Source organism: Delphinus delphis, chromosome 3 (genome assembly GCF_949987515.2).
Source record: "Delphinus delphis chromosome 3, mDelDel1.2, whole genome shotgun sequence".
In the NCBI taxonomy this organism is placed as follows: Eukaryota; Metazoa; Chordata; class Mammalia; order Artiodactyla; family Delphinidae; genus Delphinus; species Delphinus delphis.
Window position 1 is genome coordinate 66,105,555 of NC_082685.1, and position 20,717 is coordinate 66,126,271.

The window sequence follows — 20,717 nt, forward strand, 5'->3', positions numbered from 1 at the left end:
GGGCAACCTTATCTTCTTCCTCATCTTAGTGGAAATGGTTTCAGATTTTCACTTTTGAGGATGATGGTGGCTGTGGGTTTGTCATATATGGCCTTTATTATGTTGAGGAAAGTTCCCTCTATGCCTACTTTCTGGAGGGTTTTTACCATAAATGGGTGTTGAATTTTGTCAAAAGCTTTCTCTGCATCTATTGAGATGATCATATGGTTTTACTCCTTCAATTTGTTAATATGTTGGATCATGTTCATTGATTTGCATATATTGAAGAATCCTTGCCTTCTCTGGATAAACCCCACTTGATCATGGTGTATGATCCTTTTAATGTGCTGTTGGATTCTGTTTGCTAGTATTTTGTTGAGGATTCTTGCATCTATGTTCATCAGTAATATTGGCCTGTAGTTTTCTTTTTTTGTGACATCTTTGTCTGGTTTTGGTATCAGCGTAATGGTGGGCTTGTAGAATGAGTTTGGGAGTGTTCCTCCCTCTGCTATAGTTTGGAAGAGTTTGAGAAGGATAGGTGTTAGCCTTTCTCTAAATGTTTGATAGAATTCGGCTGTGAAGCCATCTGGTCCTGGGCTTTTGTTTGTTGGAAGATTTTTAATCACAGTTTCAATTTCAGTGCTTGTGATTGGTCTGGTCATATTTTCTATTTCTTCCTGGTTCAGTCTTGGCAGGTTGTGCATTTCCAAGAATTTGTCTAATTCTTCCAGGTTGTTCATTTTATTGGCATATAGTTGCTTGTAGTAATCTCATATGATCCTTTGTATTTCTGCAGTGTCAGTTGTTACTTCTCCTTTTTTATTTTAATTCTACTGATTTTAGTCTTCTCCCTTTTGTTCTTGATGAGTCTGGCTAATGGTTTATCAATTTTGTTTATCTTCTCAAAGAACCAGCTTTTAGTTTTATTGATCTTTGCTATCATTTCCTTCATTTCCCTTTCATTTATGTCTGATCTGATCTTTTTGATTTCTTCCCTTCTGCTAACTTTGGGTTTTTCTTTTCTTCTTTCTCGAATTGCATTAGGTGTAAGGTTAGGTTGTTTATTCAAGATGTTTCCTGTTTCTTAAGGTAGGATTGTATTGGTATAAAATTCCCTCTTAGAACTGCTTTTGCTGTATCCCATAGGCTTTCGGTCATCATGTTTTCGTTGTCATTTGTTCCTCGGTATTTTTTGATTTCCTCTTTGAGTTGTTCAGTGATCTCTTGGTTTTTAAGTAGTGTATTTCTTAGCCTCCATTTGTTTGTATTTTTTACAGATTTTTTCCTGTAATTGATATGTAGTCTCATAGCATTGTGGTCAGAAAAGATACTTGATATGATTTCAATTTTCTTTAATATCAATTAAGTCCATGTTGTTTAATGTATCATTTGAAGCTTGTGTTTCCTTATTTATTTTCATTTTGGATGATCTGTCCATTGGTGAAAGTGGGGTGTTAAAGTCCCCTACTATAATTGTGTTACTCTCGATTTCCCCTTTTATGGCTGTTAGCATTTGCATTATGTATTGAGGTGCTCCTATGTTGGGTGCATAAATATTTACAATTGTCATATCTTTTTCTTGGATTGATCCCTTGATCATTATGTAGTGTCCTTCTTTGTCTCTTGTAATAGTCTTTGTTTTAAAGTCTACTTTGTCTAATATGAAAATTGCTACTCCAGCTTTCTTTGATTTCCATTTGCATGGAATATCTTTTTCCATCCCCTCACTTTCTGTTTGTATGTGTACCTAGGTCTGAAGTGGGTCTCTTGTAGACAGCATATATATGGGTCTTGTTTTTCTATCCATTCAGCCAGTCTATGTCTTTTTGTTGGAGCATTTAATCCATCTACATTTAAGGTAATTATTGATATGTATGTTCTTATTACTATTTTCTTAATTGTTTTGGGTTTGTTATTGTAGGTCTTTTCCTTCTCTTGTGTTTCCCACCTAGAGAAGCTCTTTTAGCATTTATTGTAAAGCTGGTTTGTTTGTACTGAATTCTGTTAGCTTTTGCTTGTCGGTAAAGTTTTTAAATTCTCTGTTGAATCTGAATGAGATCCTTGTGGGGTAACCTTGTTGGTAGGTTTCTCCCTTTCATCACTTTAAATATGTCCTGCCACTCCCTTCTGGCTTGAAGAGTTTCTGCTGAAAGGTCAGCTGTTAGCCTTAGGGGGATTCCCTTTTGTGTTATTTGTTGCTTTTCCCTTGCTGCTTTTAATATGTTTTCTTTGTATTTAATTTTTGACAGTTTGATTAATATGTGTCTTGGCATATTTCTCCTTGAATTTATCCTGTATGGGACTCTGTGTGCTTGCTCGACTTTATTGACTATTTCCTTTCCCATATTAGGGAAGTTTTCATCTATAATCTCTTCAAATATTTTCTCAGTGTCTTTCTTTTTCACTTCTTCTTCTGGGACCCCTGTAATTCTAATGTTGGTGCTTTTAATATTGTCCCAGAGGTCTCTAAGACTGTCCTTAATTCTTTTCATTCTTTTTTCTTTATTCTGCTCTGCAGTAGTTAATTTCCACTACTGTATCTTCCAGGTCACTTATCCATTCTTCTGCCTCAGTCATTCTGCTATTGATTCCTTCTAGAGAATTTTAATTTCATTTTTTGAGTTGTTCGTCATTGCTTATTTGCTCTGTAGTTCTTCTAGGTCCTTGTTAAACGTTTCTTGTATTTTCTCCATTCTATTTCCAAGATTTTGGATAATGTTTACTATCATTACTCTGAATTCTTTTTCAGGTAGCTGCCTATTTCCTCTTCATTTGTTTGGTCTGGTGGGTTTTTACCTTGCTCCTTCATGTGCTGTGTGTTTCTCTGTCTTCTCATTTTGCTTAACTTACTGTGTTTGGGGTCTCCTTTTTGCAGGCTGCAGGTTTGTAGTTCCCATTGTTTTTGGTGTCTGCCACCAGTGGCTAAGGTTGGTTCAATGGGTTGTGTAGTTTTCCTGGTGGAGGGGAGTAGTACCTTTGTTCTGGTGGATGAGGCTGGATCTTGTCTTTCTGGTGGGCAGGTCCACGTCTTGTGGTATGTTTTGGGGTGTCTGTGGCCTTAGTATGATTTTAGGCAGTCTCTCTGCTAATGTCTGGGGTTGTGTTCCTGTGTTGCTAGTTGTTTGGCATAGGGAGTCTGGCAATGTCGCTTGCTGGTCATTGAGTGGGCTGGGTCTTGGTGTTGAGATGGAGATCTCTTAGAGGTTTTTGCCATATATTACGTGGAGCTGGGAGGTCTCTGGTAGACCAATGTCCTGAACTTGGCTCTCCCACTTCAGAGGCACAGCCCTGACACCTGGCTGGAGCACCAGGAGCCTCTCATCCACATGACTCAGAATAAAAGGGAGAAGAAAGGAAGGAAGGAAGGAAGGAAAAAAAGAAAGAAAGAAAGAAAACAAGAAAGAAAGAAAGAAAGAAAGAAAAGAAAGAAAGAAAAGAAAGAGATAAAATAAGTTATTAAAATAAAAAGCAAAAAATAATTATTAAAAAATTTTTTTAAGTAATTAAAAAGAAAGAAAGAAGGAACAACCAAACCAAAAAACAAATCCACCAATGATAACAAGTGCTGAAAACTATATTAAAAACAACAACAACAAAAACGGAGAGAAAGAACTCTAGGACAAATGGTCAAAGCAAAGCTATACAGAGAAAATCACACACAGAAGCATACACATACACAGTCACAGAAGGAGAAAAAGGGGGAAAAAATATGTTGTTGCTCTCGAAGTCCACCTCCTCATTTGGGATGATTCGTTGTCTATTCAGGTATTCCACAGATGCGGGGACATCAAGTTGATTGTGGAGATTTAATCTGCTGCTCCTGAGGCTGCTGGGAGAAACTTCCCTTTCTCTCTTTGTTCGCACAGCTCCTTGGGTTCAGCTTTGAATTTGGCCCAGCCTCTGTGTGTAGGTCACCTGAGGGCGTCTGTTCTTTGCTCAGACAGGACGGGATTAAAGGAGCAGCTGTAGGGGGATCTTGCTCTCTCAGGCCAGGGGGAGGGAGGGGTATGAAGTGCAGGGTGAGCCTGCAGTGGCAGAGGCTGGTGTGACGTTGCGCCAGCCTGAGGTGTACCGTGTGTTCTCCTGAGGAAGTTGTCCCTGGATCATGGGACCCTGGCAGTGGTGAGCTGCACAGGCTCCCAGGAGTGGAGGTGTGTATAGTGACCTGTGCTTGCACACAGGCTTGTTGGTGGCTGCAGCAGCAGCCTTAGCGTCTCAGTCCCGTCTCTGGGTCCACGATGGTAGCTGTGGCTCAGGCCTGTCTCTGGAGCTCCTTTAAGCAGCACTCTTACTCCCTTCTCCTCATGCACAGGGAAACAAAGAGGCATGAAAAAGTCTCTTGCCTCTTCAGCAGTTCCAGACCTTCTCCCGGACTCCCTCCCGACTAGCCGTGGTGTACTAACCCCTTCAGGCAGTGTTCACGCAGCCAACCCCAGTCCTCTAGTATTTTTATTTTTGATGAAATCCAGTATATGCCTTTTTGGTGGAAGAGTTGGTATTTTTGCACATCCATTGTAAAGAAAGCCTTGCTTACCATAATGTCATGAATATGTTTCTATTATGTTTTTTGTTATAAGTTTTAGAGTTTTAGCTTCTTTGTTTAGATTTCTAATCTGTTTTGAGTTAATTTTTGTGTATGTTGTAAGGTTGGGGCCAAGGTTCAATTTTCTTCCTCATATAAATATCAAGCTATTCCAGCATTATTTGTTTAAAGAGTACTTTTTCTCTGTGCATTACCTCAACATTTTGGTTGGAAGTCAGTTTACTCCATATTTGTGTGTTTCATTTCATGATGATGACGAATTTGTCAATTTTTCTTGGTCAATTTTTGCTTTAAAGCTATATTCCTGGGTTCATATAATTTAAAATTATAATATGTTTGTGATAAACTGGATTCTTTCATAATTATTTTGTGAACTTTTTTACCTCAAGTAATGCATTTTTCTTTAAAATGAGTTTTGACTCATATTACTATGGCTATATCAGTATTCTTCTGATTTGCATTTTTCTGGTACAGTTTCCATTCTTTGATTTTTAATTTTTGTGACTCATGTTTTACATATATTTCTTATGAATACAATATATGTGAATTATTCGTAAAATCCAGTCTGATAATTTTCATCTTTTAACTACAGACTTTAGTTTTAAATGTTTATTAAGATTGTTGGTATCTTTTGATTTCCTGCTTGTATGTTTTTGTTGCTTTTCTCTTATCTTGTTTTCTACTGATTGATTTTTTAAAATTTTATTTAAAAAATTATATTTGGTTCTCTATGTTTTCAGTCAATTTTTGTTTATTTTTAAATCCCTTTTTTATACATTTAAACATATTAACATAATATTTTTATATATTCTGCATATGATACAAATATATATGTCTGGTTCTGCTCTCCCTTAGTTTTACTGTTTTGCTTATAGTGTCTATTTCCATCTGTATTTTCTGAACTTTTTTTTACTATAAAATTATATTTGTTGAACTTTATAGAATTCTTTTGAGGCCTGGTTTAAAGGTGACTTACCTTCAAGAAGGATTTGCATTTGCATATACTAGCCACTTTGGTAGCCTCATTAAAATAAATATCTTGAGGGTTCTGGACTTTATAGAGTAGACTGGTGCTGCAAATCCATAGAAGCATTTGCTTGGTTGCAGATCCTCAGGGAAATGGATTTTCTACCTCCACCTAGTACCAAAGTTAATACAGACACATTTTCTGTCTTTCTCCTTTTATGGTGCAAATGCAACACATGTACTACTATGTCTTCTCGCACTGAGCTCGTAGGTTCTTTGGGGGTCCCGCTTTACGTAGGGGTCTTGAGTCTCCACTTCGTAAAGGTCTTAGGCTTTATTTTCTGCCCAGTTCCCCTTGGCTCTCAAGGTCTAAACTGGTCATCAGGATTAAGCATAAGTGGGGCTTCGGTTAGCCTAATACTCTGGCTTCCTGTTCTCACTTTGTTTTTGACATGTGAGGAATCCTTAACTTCTTTCCTGTTCAGAGGTAAATATAAAAAGTGTTCTTTTTTTCTCCTTTTGAATTTTGCTCAACATTTTAAACTGTTTTCATTGGGAATTCTTCCCACAGTGGGTTACATGCAAAGCTGCAGGCAAGGTTAAGTTGACCCATACAACCTCATTTACATTTTTATAAATCATAAGCTTATAATGGTTTTGTAAATAGATGACCTACCTGAACTACTCTCCATTTTATACTTTTGAATAAATTATTAACAAATTAATAAAACCATGATCTTCAGAAAAGCATATAATAATTGCAAATGGGGATACAACTCAAAGAGAGTAATGAAAAAGAATAACTGTACTGGGAGGGTATTAAATGTCTTCTGTGAGATAACATCTAGTTTGATGTAGATAAGTTACTTCATTAAAGAATAACCAGTTTGCCAAGAAATGATTTATTTTTCTTTCTTTCTGCTAAAGCTATTTCAGATGAAGATTTTCAATGACTTTGACTTCCTTCCAATGCCTGAAAGAGCTTTTAGGAAATGTGATTTATGGTATTTATTCTCTGATCTATTCTCTCTATTCTTTAGGCAGAGAACACATATCACAAGCTTGAAATCTAGGATTTTATGTTTGAAATCTAGGATTTTAATACTTTATCATTTCTTTTTAATTGTTTTTTTTCCAAACTTGCCCCTCATCCACGTGCCTTATCTCAGTAAATTCCATTATTATTTGCCAAGTTAAGCCAGAATCCTTGAATTTTTCTCTTCTATCAGTACTCACAGCGATTTTCTAACAAGTTTCATCAGCTAACTTCTTCAATGTCTGTAGAAGCACTTGGGTTTTTCTTATTCCTGTTCTCTTGATAGAATCATGCAACTGATCTCCTTGTCTTTGTTCTTGAAACTTTCCATCAGGAGAATTGTTTTTTCCTCAGTCAAGCAAGTAAGGAAACTTAGTAGGTTCTTGAATAAACATGGTAACATACTAATTTTTCCAATAATGATTTAATCTCAAGTAGTATTCAGGATGTTTAGAAGCACTAATGCCATTTCTTTACACAAGTAAAAGACCCTAGTAACTTAGGCCTGATGTTAAGCACAAGGAAAACTGACAATAATAAGGCCAGGCACTTAACACAGATATATAATTTCCTTTTCAAATTGAATGCTCTTTTAACAAGAAAAAGTGATTGAAGATCTATGTTTAAAGATTTGCACCAAGGAAAGAAAATGGGGTCTGGCAAACTTGGAGGTACTAACTGAAGAAAAAAAATAGTCGTTTCAAGATTTGTATTTCCTTCCATTAATTCCATACAATCGATCACATTAATTAAGAAATGGGGAAAAAGGGGGAATTTGGGAGAAGTTCAAGGAAAATTTCTTCATATGTGACATGTACTTTAAAATCACAAGTGTTGCATAGAAGCCAATGATAAAAAAGAAAAAAGAAAAGAAAAGACAGTATGATCAGATACTGTGGCCACACTTCTTGGGTTTAAATCCAGGATCACAACTTTTTAAGATTTGTGACCATGGGAAACAAATTTATTCTCTGTTCCTCTATTTTCTGATTTTAAAAACTGGGAAATTAGAAGTTCCTACTTCATAAAGTTGATGTGAGGACTTATTTAACAAAGATATTTAATGCACTAACCCATGCTAATCACTATACAAGTGTGAATCATCTTTTCTTAATTAAAATTCACTGAAAAATCCTTTATTAATTTCTGTGTAACAGACTCTGTTTTAGTTACTGCAGATATGGCTCTGAGCAAAATGATCCCTGCTTTCAAGAATTAACAATGGAGATAGATAATATAAAGCATGCATGTAGACAAATAAGACAATTCAAACAGCAATAAACTCTATAAAGGTAATAAAGCAGGACCATGTAATAGGGAGTGGCCTGGGTAGGGGTCACAGTTGACATGGAGGAAAGGATACATCTGAATAACTGAGAGGACTTGCTGATGTACTGTATTAGAATGGTAAAGAGAGTTATCAAAGAGAACTCCTAGTTTTGGTGTAAACTACTGCATAGAAATTAGTGACTGTGGTAGGATGAATAATGGACCCCCGCCCCCGACCAAGACATCCATGCCCTAAAAGATAGATATCATATAAAGTATCTTCTCTGAACACAGTGAGATGAAGTTCGCAATCAGTAACAGAAGGCAAATTGGAAAATTCACAAATTTGTGGAAATGAAACTACACACTCAAACAACCAATGGATCAAAGAAGAAATCACAAGGTAAATTAGAAAATGTCTGGAGACAAATGAAATGAAAACACAATGTATCAAAACTTACAGGACACAGTGAAAGCAGTGCTATGGGTGGGGGGTGGGTTGGGATTTATAGCTATATACACATTGAAACAGAAGAAACATCCCAAATTAACAACCTAACTTTACAGCCTCAGAAACTGGAAAAAGAACAAACTAAACCCAAAGCTACAAGAAGAAAAATAGTAATAATAAAGATTAAAACAGACATAAATGAAATATAAAATAGAGAAAATCAACAAAGCTAGAAGTTAGTTCTTTGAAAAGATCAACAAAGTTGACAAACCTTTAGCTATCTGGCAAAAAAAGAATGAAAAAAAGACAACTAAAAAAAAAAAGACAGAAATGAAAGTGGGGACATTACAACTGATGCTAAAGAAATAAAAAGGATTATAAGAAATACTAGGAACAACTGTATGCTAACACACTGGAAAATCTAAATGAAATGAACACATTTTTAGAAACACAAAGCCTACCAAGTCTGAATCACAAAGCAACAGAAATCCTATAAGTATACCTATAACTAGTAAGGAGACTGAATCAGTAATCAAAAATATCCCCTCAAAGAAAAGCACTGGACCTTATGGCTTCACTGGTAAACTCTACCAAACATTTAAAGATCTAACACAAATCCTTAAATTTTAAAAATAATAAAAGTGGAGGGAATACTTCCTAACTCATTCTATGAGGCCAGCATTTTCCAGATATCAAACCTAGACTAAGACATTACAAAAAAAGAAAACTACAGATCAATTTCCCTTATGAACAATGATGCAACATCCTCAACAAAATACTAGCAAACTGAATTCAGGAGCACAAAAGACATCTAAATCAGAAAGGAAGAAGTAAAATTATTTTTGTTTGCAGATGATATGATCTTATATGTAGAAAACAATAGAAGTTTTACAAAAAGCCCAGTAGAACTAATAAATAAATTCAGCAAAGTAGCAGGATATAAAGTCAACACTCAAAAAGCAATTCAATTTCTATACACTAATAATGAATGATCTGCAAAATAAATTAAGAAAACATTTCTATTTACAAATAGCACAGCATCAAAAAGAATTAAATACTTGGGAATTAACTTAACAAAGGAGGTGAAAGACTTATACAATGAAAACTACAAAACATTTCTGAAAGAAATTAAAGAAGATGTAAATAAATGGAAACACATTCCAGGTTCATGAATTGGAAGAGTTAATATTGTTAAGATGTCAATATTATCCAAAGTGCCCTACAAATTGAATGGAATCCCTATCAAATTTCCAATGGCCTTTTGTGTAGAAGTGAAAAAAAACCCTATCTTAAAATTTATAGGGAATCTCAGGAGACCATGAATAGCCAAAACAATCTTGAAAAACAGGAACAAAGCTGGAGACTCACACTTCCTGGTTTCAAAACTTACTAGAAAGCTACAGTAATCAAAACCCTGTGCTACTGGCATGAAAACAGACATATAAACCAAGGGAATAGAACAGAGATCCCAGAAATAAACCTTTGCAAATATGGCCAAATGATTTTCGACATGGGTGCCAAGATCATTCAATGGAGAAAGGACAGTCTTTCAACCAGTAGTCCTGGGAAAACTGAGTATCCACATGCAGAAAACTGAAGTTGGACCCTTAACTAATACCACATATAAAATTTAACTCCAAATGGATCAAAGATCTAAATGTCAGACCTAAAACTATAAAACTCTTAGAAGAAAATAATATGCAAAAGCTCCACAACATTGAATTTGACAATGATTTCTTGGACATTGCACCAAAGGTACAGATTATAAAAGAAAAATAGACAAATTTCATGAAAACTTAAAACTTTTGTACATTAAAAGACATTACTAACAGAGTAAAAACCTACAGAATGGGACAAAATATTTGAAAATCAATCTGATAAGGGATTATAATCCAGAATATATCAAGAATTTCTAAAAACTCATGAACAAAAAAATCAAAGAACCTAATTGTAAAAGGACCTAATTTAAAAATGGGCAAAGGACCTGAAGAGATATTTCTCCAAAGAAGTTATACAAAACCAACAAGCACATGAAAAGATGCTCAGTATCACTAATCATTAGAGAAATACAAATCAAACCCATAATGAGATATCACCTCATAGCCATTAGGATGGCTACATTCAAAATAAACAGAAAACAAGTGTTGGTGAGGATATAGAGAAACTGGAATCCTTTCACCCTGTTGGTAGGAATGGAAAATGGTACAGCAACTGTGGAAAATGTTATGCAGTTCCTCAAAAAATTAAAAATAGAATTAGTCTATCATCCAGTAATTCTACTTCTAGGTATATACTCAAGAGAATGAAAATCCAGGTCTTGAAGAGATATTTGTACACCCATATTCATAGCAGCATTATTCACAATAGCTACAATGTGGAAGCAACCTAAGGATCCATGGATAAATGAATAGATAAGCAAAAGGTGTTATACACATACACTGGAATACTATTCAGCCTTTAAAAGGAAGGGAATGTTGACATATGCTACAGTATGGATACATCTTGAGGACATAATTATAAGAGATATGTCAATAATAAAAAGACAGTTACTGTATGATTCCATATACATGAGGTATGCAGAGTGGTCAAATTCATGGAGATAGAAAGACTAATGGAGGTTACCAGAGGATGGGAGGAGGGGGGAATGGCGAATTGCTATTAATGGGTACAGAGTTTCAGTTTTACAAGATGAAAAGAGTTCTGAAGAAGGATGATGGTGGTTGAGCACCAAAGTGAATGTACTCAATGCTATCAAACTGTACACTTAATATAGTTAAGATGGTAAATATCATGTTACGTGTATTCTACCACAGTGTAAAAAAAAGTTTTGAAAGGGAATAAAGATACCCACATCTGAATCCCTGGAACATATGAATGCTATCTTATATGGCAAATAAATACCTTTGCAAATATGATTAAATTAAGGATCTTGAGAAGGGGAGATTATCCTGGATTACCCAAGTGGGCCTAAAATGCAATCATATGTAGCCTATAAGAGGTAGGAAGAGAGTGGTCTGAACACAGAAAAAGAAGAGAAGGCAGTGACACTAGGGAGGCAGATGTTGGAGTGTTGTGGTAACAAGCAGAAGAATGTTGGTAGCCATCAGAATCTGGAAGAGGCCAGGAATGGATGACACCCTAGGGACTCCAGAGAGAGCACAGCTTTGCAGACACCTTAATTTCTGGTCCAGTAAAACTGATCATGGCCTCCAGAACTGTGGGATAATACATTCCTGTTGTTTTATACCACCAGCTTTGTGGTAATCGTCACTACAGTCATAGGACACTAATACAGTGACATTTACTATAGTGGGGAAAACTAGGAAGAGGTTTCAGCACAGATAAAAATAAAGTTTTTGATTTAGGCATTATTTCTGAGGCACATATGAGAATCTGATAATTTACATCAAACAAAAATGTAAAGCAAAGGAGCCAAATGTGATTCCCTAGGGAGAGAGCAGAGCAGAGCAGAGCACAGGGTCCAGGCTTGAGCTCCACAGTATGGGAACACTGGGAAACCATGTAGAGGTTGAGAGTCCAACACAAGAGGGCATTTGCTGTCCTTGATAAACATAGTTATTGTCAAGGAGAGACAAAAACAAGACAGGATTGGTTGAAGACCCTGGTTAGTAAGGAATTAGAGGGAGCATGGAGCTGTCAAATTTGTAAAAATGGTAGGTGTATTTAGGCACATTTGCTAGGGTATTAAAAATCAGAGCACAATGTGGAGTTTTGTAGAATTTGAGAAAACTCCATTTGAGACACCTATATTCCTTTCCAGCTTGGAAAAAAGAAAACATATTCCCAAATGTAATTGCCAACTATCTACTATTAAACGAATGTATTAAAACTTTCTCAATTTTACACAGCACCTCCAAAAATGGGTATTAATCTGAATTTGGATATATGGGATGATTTACTTGCATTTAAAATGCATTTAAAAACCACAGCAGGTAAAAATAGATAAACTTTATATATTAATAATGACCGACTAATGGGTGTGTCACATGATAAAAAATTTCTTGGGTTTCCCCGGTGGTGCAGTGGTTAAGAATCCGCCTGCCAATGCAGGGGACATGGGTTCAATCCCTGGCCTGGGAAGATCCCGCATGCCGCAGAGCAACTAAGCCCATGCACCACAACTACTAAGCCTGCGCTCTAGAGCCCACGAGACACAACTACTAAACCCACGTGCCACAGCTAGTGAAGCCTGTGCACCTAAAGCCCGTGCTCTGCAACAAGAGAAGCCACAACAATGAGAAGCCTGTGCACTGCAACGAAGAGTAGCCCTCACTCGCCGCAACTAGTGAAAGCTCGTGCACAGCAACGAAGACCCAACACAGCCAAAAAACAAACAAACAAATAAATAAATAAATTTCTTGTATTGTTCCTTTCCTCAAATTTTCCTACTCCTAGAAAACAAACCCTAATGTGAAAAATGATTTGATCCAAGTATAGACCATTTTTAATTTTACAGAGCAGAAACAATCATGTAACAACACTGGGTTATTTTTTCATGTACAAAGTGTTTCCCTATTGGGACATTATTTCTGAGTTGAGAAAGAATAAGGAGGAAATAATTTTGTTAAGAAGGAAAAAAAGACATAAAGGTTTTCTTTAAAGATAATATAAATACAGTGTTTATGGCTTTTGATCTGTTGAATGCAGAGAGACAGCCACAGAATTTTAAGGATGCTGGTCTTCACATCCCCCTTCCTTATCACCTGGGGAGGAGACAGAACAGTGTAAATTTAACACTGGCTTAAACAGCTACACATCTGCAGTGGACAGAAACTGAAGCTGAATTTCTTTCATAGGAGCCTGGGAATTATAGCCTATGTGTATAGCTGAATTTTGCTGAAGTAGTGAGTGCTGATTAAGGCAGTTAAATGAATAAAGGACATCATTAAGAGTGACCTTGTGGAAGACCTGTTAATGAGGCTAATTTTTTGATAAACAGATATTTTTAGGTTGGAGACAAGACGGCTGAGTAGAACTAGAGTGCAACTCCTCTCAAGAAAACACAAAAGTCACAATAAACTGTTGAATAACCATTGACAAGAATGATGGGAATCTACCAAAAAAGATATTCTACATCTAAAGACAAAGAAGAAATCCCAGTGAGATGGGGGAGGACATGAGAAGCAAGAGGAACTACAACTCTGCAGCCTACGGAACAGAAATGACAATCACAGAAAGTTAGACAAATGAGACAACAAAGGAATATGTTCCAGACAAAAGAACAAGATAAAACCCCAGAAGAACAATGAAGTGAACTGGAGATAGGCAATCTACCCAAAAAATAATACAGAGTAATGATAGTAAAGATGATCCAAGATCTCGGAAAAAGAATGGAGGCACAGACTAAGAAGATACAACAAATGTTTAACAAAGAGCTCGAAGACATAAAGAATAAACAAACAGAAATGAACAATATAATAACTGACATGAAAAACACACTAGAAGGAATCAATAGCAGAATAAATAAGGCAGAAGAACGAATAAGTGAGCTGGAAGACAGAATGGTGGAAATCACTGCCGTGGAACAGAATAAAGAAAAAAGAATGAAAAGAAATGAAGACAGCCTAAGAGACCTCTGGGACAACATGAAACACACCAACATTTACATTATGTGGGTCCCAGAAGGACACAAGAGAGAGAAAGGACCTGAGAAAATATCTGAAGAGACAATAGCTGAAACCTCCTTAACATAGGAAAGGGAACAGTCACCCAAGTTCAAGAAGTGCAGAGTTCCATATAGGATAAACCCAAGGAGGAACACACTGAGATACATATTAAATTGATAAACATTAAAGACAAAGAGAAAATATTAAAAGCAACACTTGAAAAGCAACAAATAAAATACAAGGGAATCCCCATAAGGTTATCAGCTGATTTTTCAGCAAAAACTCTGCAGGACAGAAGGGAGTGGCATGATATATTTAAAGTGATGAAAAGGAAAAACCTGCAACCAAGAATACTCTACCCAGCAAGGCTCTCATTCAGATTCAATGGAGAAATCAAAAGATTTCCAAACAAGTAAAAGCTAAGAGAATTTAGCACCACCAAATCAGCTTTACAGCAAATACTAAAGGAACTTCTCTAGGCAGAAAAGAAAAGGCCACAACTAGAAAGAAGAAAAACACGAACGGGAAAGCTCACAGGTAAAGGCAAACAGAGTAAAGGTAGGAAATCATCCACACACAAATATGATATCAAAACCAGCAACTGTGAGGAAAGTACCAATGCAGGATATTAGTAATGCATTTGAAAGTGAGACCAGCAACTTAAGACAATCTTGTCTATATACAGACTGCTATATCAAAAGCTCATGGTAACCATAAACCAAATATCTACAATAGCTATACACATAAAAAAGAAAAAGGAATCCAAACACAACACTAAAGATAGTCATCAAATAACAAGAGAAGATAATAAAAGAGGGATGGAAGAAAAAAGACCTACGAAAACAAATCCGAAACGATTAACAAAATGGCAATAAGAACATACATATTGATAATTACCTTAAATGTAAATGGATTAAATGCTCCAACCAAAAGACATAGAGTAGATGAATGGATATGAAAAGAAGATTCGTATATATGTTGTCTACAAGAGACCCACCTCAGATCTAGGGACACATACAGATTGAAAGTGAGAAGATGGAAAAAGGTATTCCATGCAAATGGAAATCAAAAGAAAGCTGGAGTGGTAATACTCATGTCAGACAAAAGAGACTTTAAAATAAAGGCTGTTAGATGAGACAAAGAAGGACACTACATAATGATCAAGGGATCAATCCAAGAAGAAGATATAACAATTGTAAATATATATACACCCAACACAGAAGCACCTCAATATATAAGGTAAATGCTAATAGCCATAAAAGGAGAAATCAACAGTAACACAATCATAGTGGGGGACTATAACACCCCACTTACATCAGTGCACAGATCTTCCAGACAGAAAATGAATAAGGACACATGGGCCTTAAATGACACATTAGACCTGATGGACTTAATTAATATTGATAGAACATTTTATCCAAAAGCAGCAGAATACACATTCTTTTCACATGCACATGGAACATTCCCCAGGATAGATCACATGCTGGACCATAAAGCAAGTCTCAATAAATTAAAAAAAACTGATATCATATTAAGCATCTTTTCTAAAAACAACACTATGAGATTAGAAATCAACTACAAGAAAAAAACTGCACAAAAACACAAACACATGGAGGCTAAACAATATGTTACTAAATAATTCATCAATCGCTGAAGAAATCAAAGAGGAAATCAAGAAATATCTAGAGACAAATGAAAATGAAAACATGACGAAACAAAACCTATGGGATGTGGCAAAAGCAGTTCTAAGAGGGAAGTTTATAACAATACAATCTTACCTCAGGTAACAAGAAAAATGACAAATAAACAACCTAACCTTACACTTAAAGCAACTGGAGAAAGAAGAACAAACAAAACCCAAAGTTAGTAGAAGGAAAGAAATCATAAAGATCAGAGTGGAAATAAATGGAATAGAGATGAAGAAAACAGTAGAAAAGATCAAAGAAACTAAAAGTTGGTTCATTGAAAAGATAAACAAAATTGATAAACCTTTAGGCAGACTCATCAAGAAAAAAGGAAGAAAGCCCAAATCAATAAAACTAGAAATGAAAAGGAAAAGTTACGACACCACAGAAATAAAAAAGGATCATAAGAGACTACTATAAGCAAGTATTTGCCAATAAAATGGACAACCTAGAAGAAATGGACAAATTCTTAGAAAGGTACAATCTCACAAGATGGAACCAGGAAGAAATAGAAAATAAGAACAGACCAATCACAAGTACTGAAACTGAAACTGTGATTAAAAAATTCCCAACAAACAAAAGTCCAGGACTTTTACTGGCTTTACAGGTAAATTCTATCAAACATTTAGAGAAGAGTTAACAACCATTGTTCTAAAACTATTCCAAAAAATTGCAGAGAAAGGAATACTCACAAACTCATTCTATGAGGCTGCCATCACACTGATACCAAAACCAGACAAAGATACCACAAAAAAAGAAAATTACAGATCAATATCATTGATGAACATAGACCCAAAAATACTAGCAAACTGAATCCAACAATACATTAAAAGGATCATACACCATGATTAAGTGGGATTATTCCAGGTATGCAAGGATTTTTCAGTCTCCACAAATCAATCAGTACGATACACGACATTAACAAATTGAAGAATAAAAACCATATGATCATCTCAATAGGTGCAGAAAAATCTTCTGACAAAGTTCAACACCCATTTATGATAAAAACTCTCCAGCAAGTGGGCATAGAGGGAACATTCCTCAACATAATAAAAGCCATATATGACAAACCCACAGCTAACATCATACTCTATGGTGAAAAGCTGAAAGTATTTCCTCTAAGAACAGGAACAAGACAAGGATGTGCACTCCTGCCACTTTTATTCAACATAGTTTTGGAAGTCCTACCCACGGCAATCAGAGGAAAAAAAGAGTAAAAGAAATCCAAATTGGAAAAGAAGTAAAATTGTCACTGTCTGCAGATGATATGGTACCATATATAGAAAATCCTAAAGATGCTACCAGAAACCTTCTAGAGCTCATCAATGAATGTGGTAAAGTTGCAGGACGCAAAATTAATACACAGATTTCTGTTGCATTTCTATGCAAAAACAATGAAATATCAGAAAGAGAAATTAAGGAAACAATGCCATTTACCATCACATCAAAAAGAAAAAAATACATAGGAATAAACCTACCTAAGGAGGCAAAAGACCCCTACTCTGAAAACTAAAAGACTTTGATGAAAGAAACAGAAGATGAGGCAAACAGATAGAAAGATATACCCTGTTCCTTGATTGGAAGAATCAATATTGTCAAAATGACTATATTACCCAAGGCAATCTATAGATTCAATGTAATCCCTATCAAATTCCCAATTACATTTTTCACAGAAGTAGAACAAAAAATTTAAAAATTTGTGTGGAAACACAAGATACCCCAAATAGCCAAAGCAATCTTGAGAAAGGAAAATGGAGCTGGAGGAACCAGGCTACCTGACTTCTGACTATACTACAAAGCTACAGTAACAGTTTTGTACTGGCACAAACACAGAAATATAGACAAATGGAACAGGATAGAAAACCCAGAAATAAACCCACACACCTATGGTCAATTAATCTATGACAAAGGGGGCAAGAATATACAATGGAGAAAAGACAGTCGCTTCAATAAGTGGTGCTGGGAAAACTAGACAGTTACATGTAAAAGAATGAAATTAGAACATTCTCTAACACCATAATACAAAAATAAACTCAAAATGGATTAAAGACCTATATGTAAGACTGCATATTATAAAATTCTTAGAGGAAAACATAGGCAGAATACACTTTGTCATAATTTGCAGCAATATCTTTTTGGATCCACCTCCTAGAGTAATGAAAATAAAAACAAAAATAAGCAAACAGGACCTAATTAAACTTAAAACCTTTTGCACAGCAAAGGAAACCATAAACAAGACAAAAAAACAACCCACAGGATGGGAGAAAATGTTTGCAATTGATGCAACTGACAAGAGATTAATCTCCAAAATATACAAACAGTTCACGCAACTCAATATGTAAAAAACAAACAACCCAATCCAAAAATGGGCCAAAGATCTAAATAGACATTTCTCCAAAGAAGACATACAGATGGTCAAAAGCACATGAAAAGATGCTTAACATCGCTAATTATTAGAGAAATGCAAATCAAAACTACAATGAGGTATCACCTCACACCGGTCAGAATGGTCCATCATCAAAAAGCTTACAAACAGTAAATGCTGGAGAGGGTGTGAAGAAAAGGGAACCTTTTTCTACACTGTTGGTGGGAATGTAAATTTGTACAGCCACTATGGAGAACATTATGGAGGTTCCTCAAAAAACTAAAAATAGAGCTACCATATGATCCAGCAATCCCACTCCTGGCCATATATCTGGAGAAAACCTTAATTCGAAAAGATACATGCACCCTAAATATTTATTGCATTACTATTCACAATAGTGAAGCTATGGGAGCAGTGTACATGTCCATGAACAGATGAATGGATAAGGAAGATGCCGGTACATATATACAATGGAATATTACTCAGCCATAAAAACGAATAAAATAATTCTATGTGCAGCAACATAGATGGACCTAGAGATTATCATACTAAGTGATGTCAGAGAAAGACAAATATCATATCACTTACATGAGGAATCTAAACAAATGATACAAATGAATTTACTTACAAAACAGAAACAGACTCACAGACTTAGAAAACAAACTTATGGTTACCAAAGGGAAAAAAGGGCGAGGGTGTAAATTAGGAGGTTGGGATTAACATATACACACTACTATATATAAAATAGGAATCAACAAGGACCTACTGTATAGTATAGGGAACTCTACTCAATATTCTGTAATAACCTAAATAGGAAAAGAATCTGAAAAAGAACAGATATATGTATATGTATAACTGAATCACTTTGCTGTACACCTAAATCTAATACAACGTTGTAAATCAAATATGCTCCAATATAAAATAAAAATATAAAAATAAAAAAATAATATAAATACAATGTTTAAATTCTGGGAGAATATTTAGTCTTTTTCCAGCATATCACATTACATACCTCTATCTGTGGATGCCATGACTATAAAAGATCATTTTACATGACTTAGTTTGAAATATTAATTTATAAGCAATATGTATTTTGACAACATAATATTTTCTTTCATATATTTAAAAATCATTAACTGGCCTAATTAAAATAGCTGATAGAATTTTTTTCCAGAAGTAGTACTTAAAGATTTAAAAAAACTTTCTCAAGGGCCCAATTAAATAAAATCATAAATGAAAAGAAAGTTACAATTAACACCAGAGAAATACAGAGGATCATAAGAGATTACTATGAATAATTATACATCAATAAATTGGACAACCTATAAGCAATGAATAAATTCCTGGAAATGTGCAATCTCCCAAGACTGAATCAGGAAGAAATAGAAAGTATGAAAGACCAATTACCAGTAATGAAATTGATTCGGTAATCAAAAAACTCCCAATAAACAAAAGTCAAGGACCAGACAGCTCCACAGGTGAATCTACCAAACATTTAAAGAAGAGTTAATGTCTATCCTTCTCAAACTATTCCCCAAAACTGAAGAGAAAGGAACACTTTCAAATTCATTCTGTGAGGCCAGAATTGCCTTGATACCAAAACTAGACAGAGACACCAGAAGAAAAGAAAATTACAGGCCAATATCCCTGATGAATATAGATCTAAAACTCCTCAACAAAATATTAGAAAATCAAATTCAACAATACATTAAAAGGATATTACACCATGATTAAGTGAGGTTTATCCCAGAGTTGCAAGGATGGTTCATTATCCACAAATCAATGTGACACATCATGTAAACAAACTGAGGAATAAAAATCATATAATCATCTCAATAGGTGCAGAAAAAGCTTTTTACAAAATTCAACATTTATTTATGATAAAAAAAACTTTCAATGAAGTGGGTATAAAGGGAATATACCTCAACACAATAAAGGCCAGATATGACAAAACCACAGCCAACATCATACTCAATCGTAAATAGGTGAAAGCATTTCCTCTAGAATCAGGAATAAGATAAAGATGCCCACTCTCACCACTTTCATTCCATATAGTATTGGAAGTCCTAGCCATAGCAGTCAGACAAGAAAAACAAACAAAACAAACAGAAACTCTTAGATACAAAGGGGTGACTGCCAGAGAGAGAGGGCGGGGGGGTACATGAAATAGGTGAAGGGTAGTAAGAGGTAAAAACCTCCAGTAATGAAATTAGCAAGTCAAGGTCCTGTCATACACAGCAAAAGGAATATGGTCAATAACATCGTAATAACTTCATTTGGGAACAGATGGTTACTAGACTTATGGTGGTGACCATTTCATAATGTATGCATATGTCAAAGCACTATGCAGTATACCTGAAACTACAGAATAATGCAAGTCAACTTTTTCTATTAAAAATTTTTTAAAAAATACTTTCTTCATAAATGAGTACACCTGAAGTGAGGCAAAAGAGAGCATTGTCTTCCATTAAAAGGGGAAGTCCTTTTAGTACATAGAAATTTTTTTAAGAATCCCACAAGATTTCCAAATTATAGAGCAATCATTATATATATATATACACACACATTGATGTATGCATTTGCACATGCAGTAAACATGAATATGTATACATTTATGTTCATGAATATATGAAATAAATATATTTATTAAATATGTGTGTATATATATATATATATATATATATATATGAAATAAAACATACCCAAATCCCCCAATGAGTGTTTGTTTCCCAACATGGACTAACATGAGGAAGTAATTTATAACACCCACCGCCACCAAACACAGAGACAACCAGA

The 20,717-nt window shown here is 35.2% G+C and overlaps 1 protein-coding gene across 1 annotated transcript in view; it reads right to left on the reverse strand.

Moving 5' to 3' along the window:
- ADAMTS19 (ADAM metallopeptidase with thrombospondin type 1 motif 19) overlaps positions 1-20,717 on the reverse strand; it is a 285,910-nt gene that overhangs the window by 64,116 nt on the left and 201,077 nt on the right. The gene's annotated exons all lie outside the window — the stretch shown is intronic.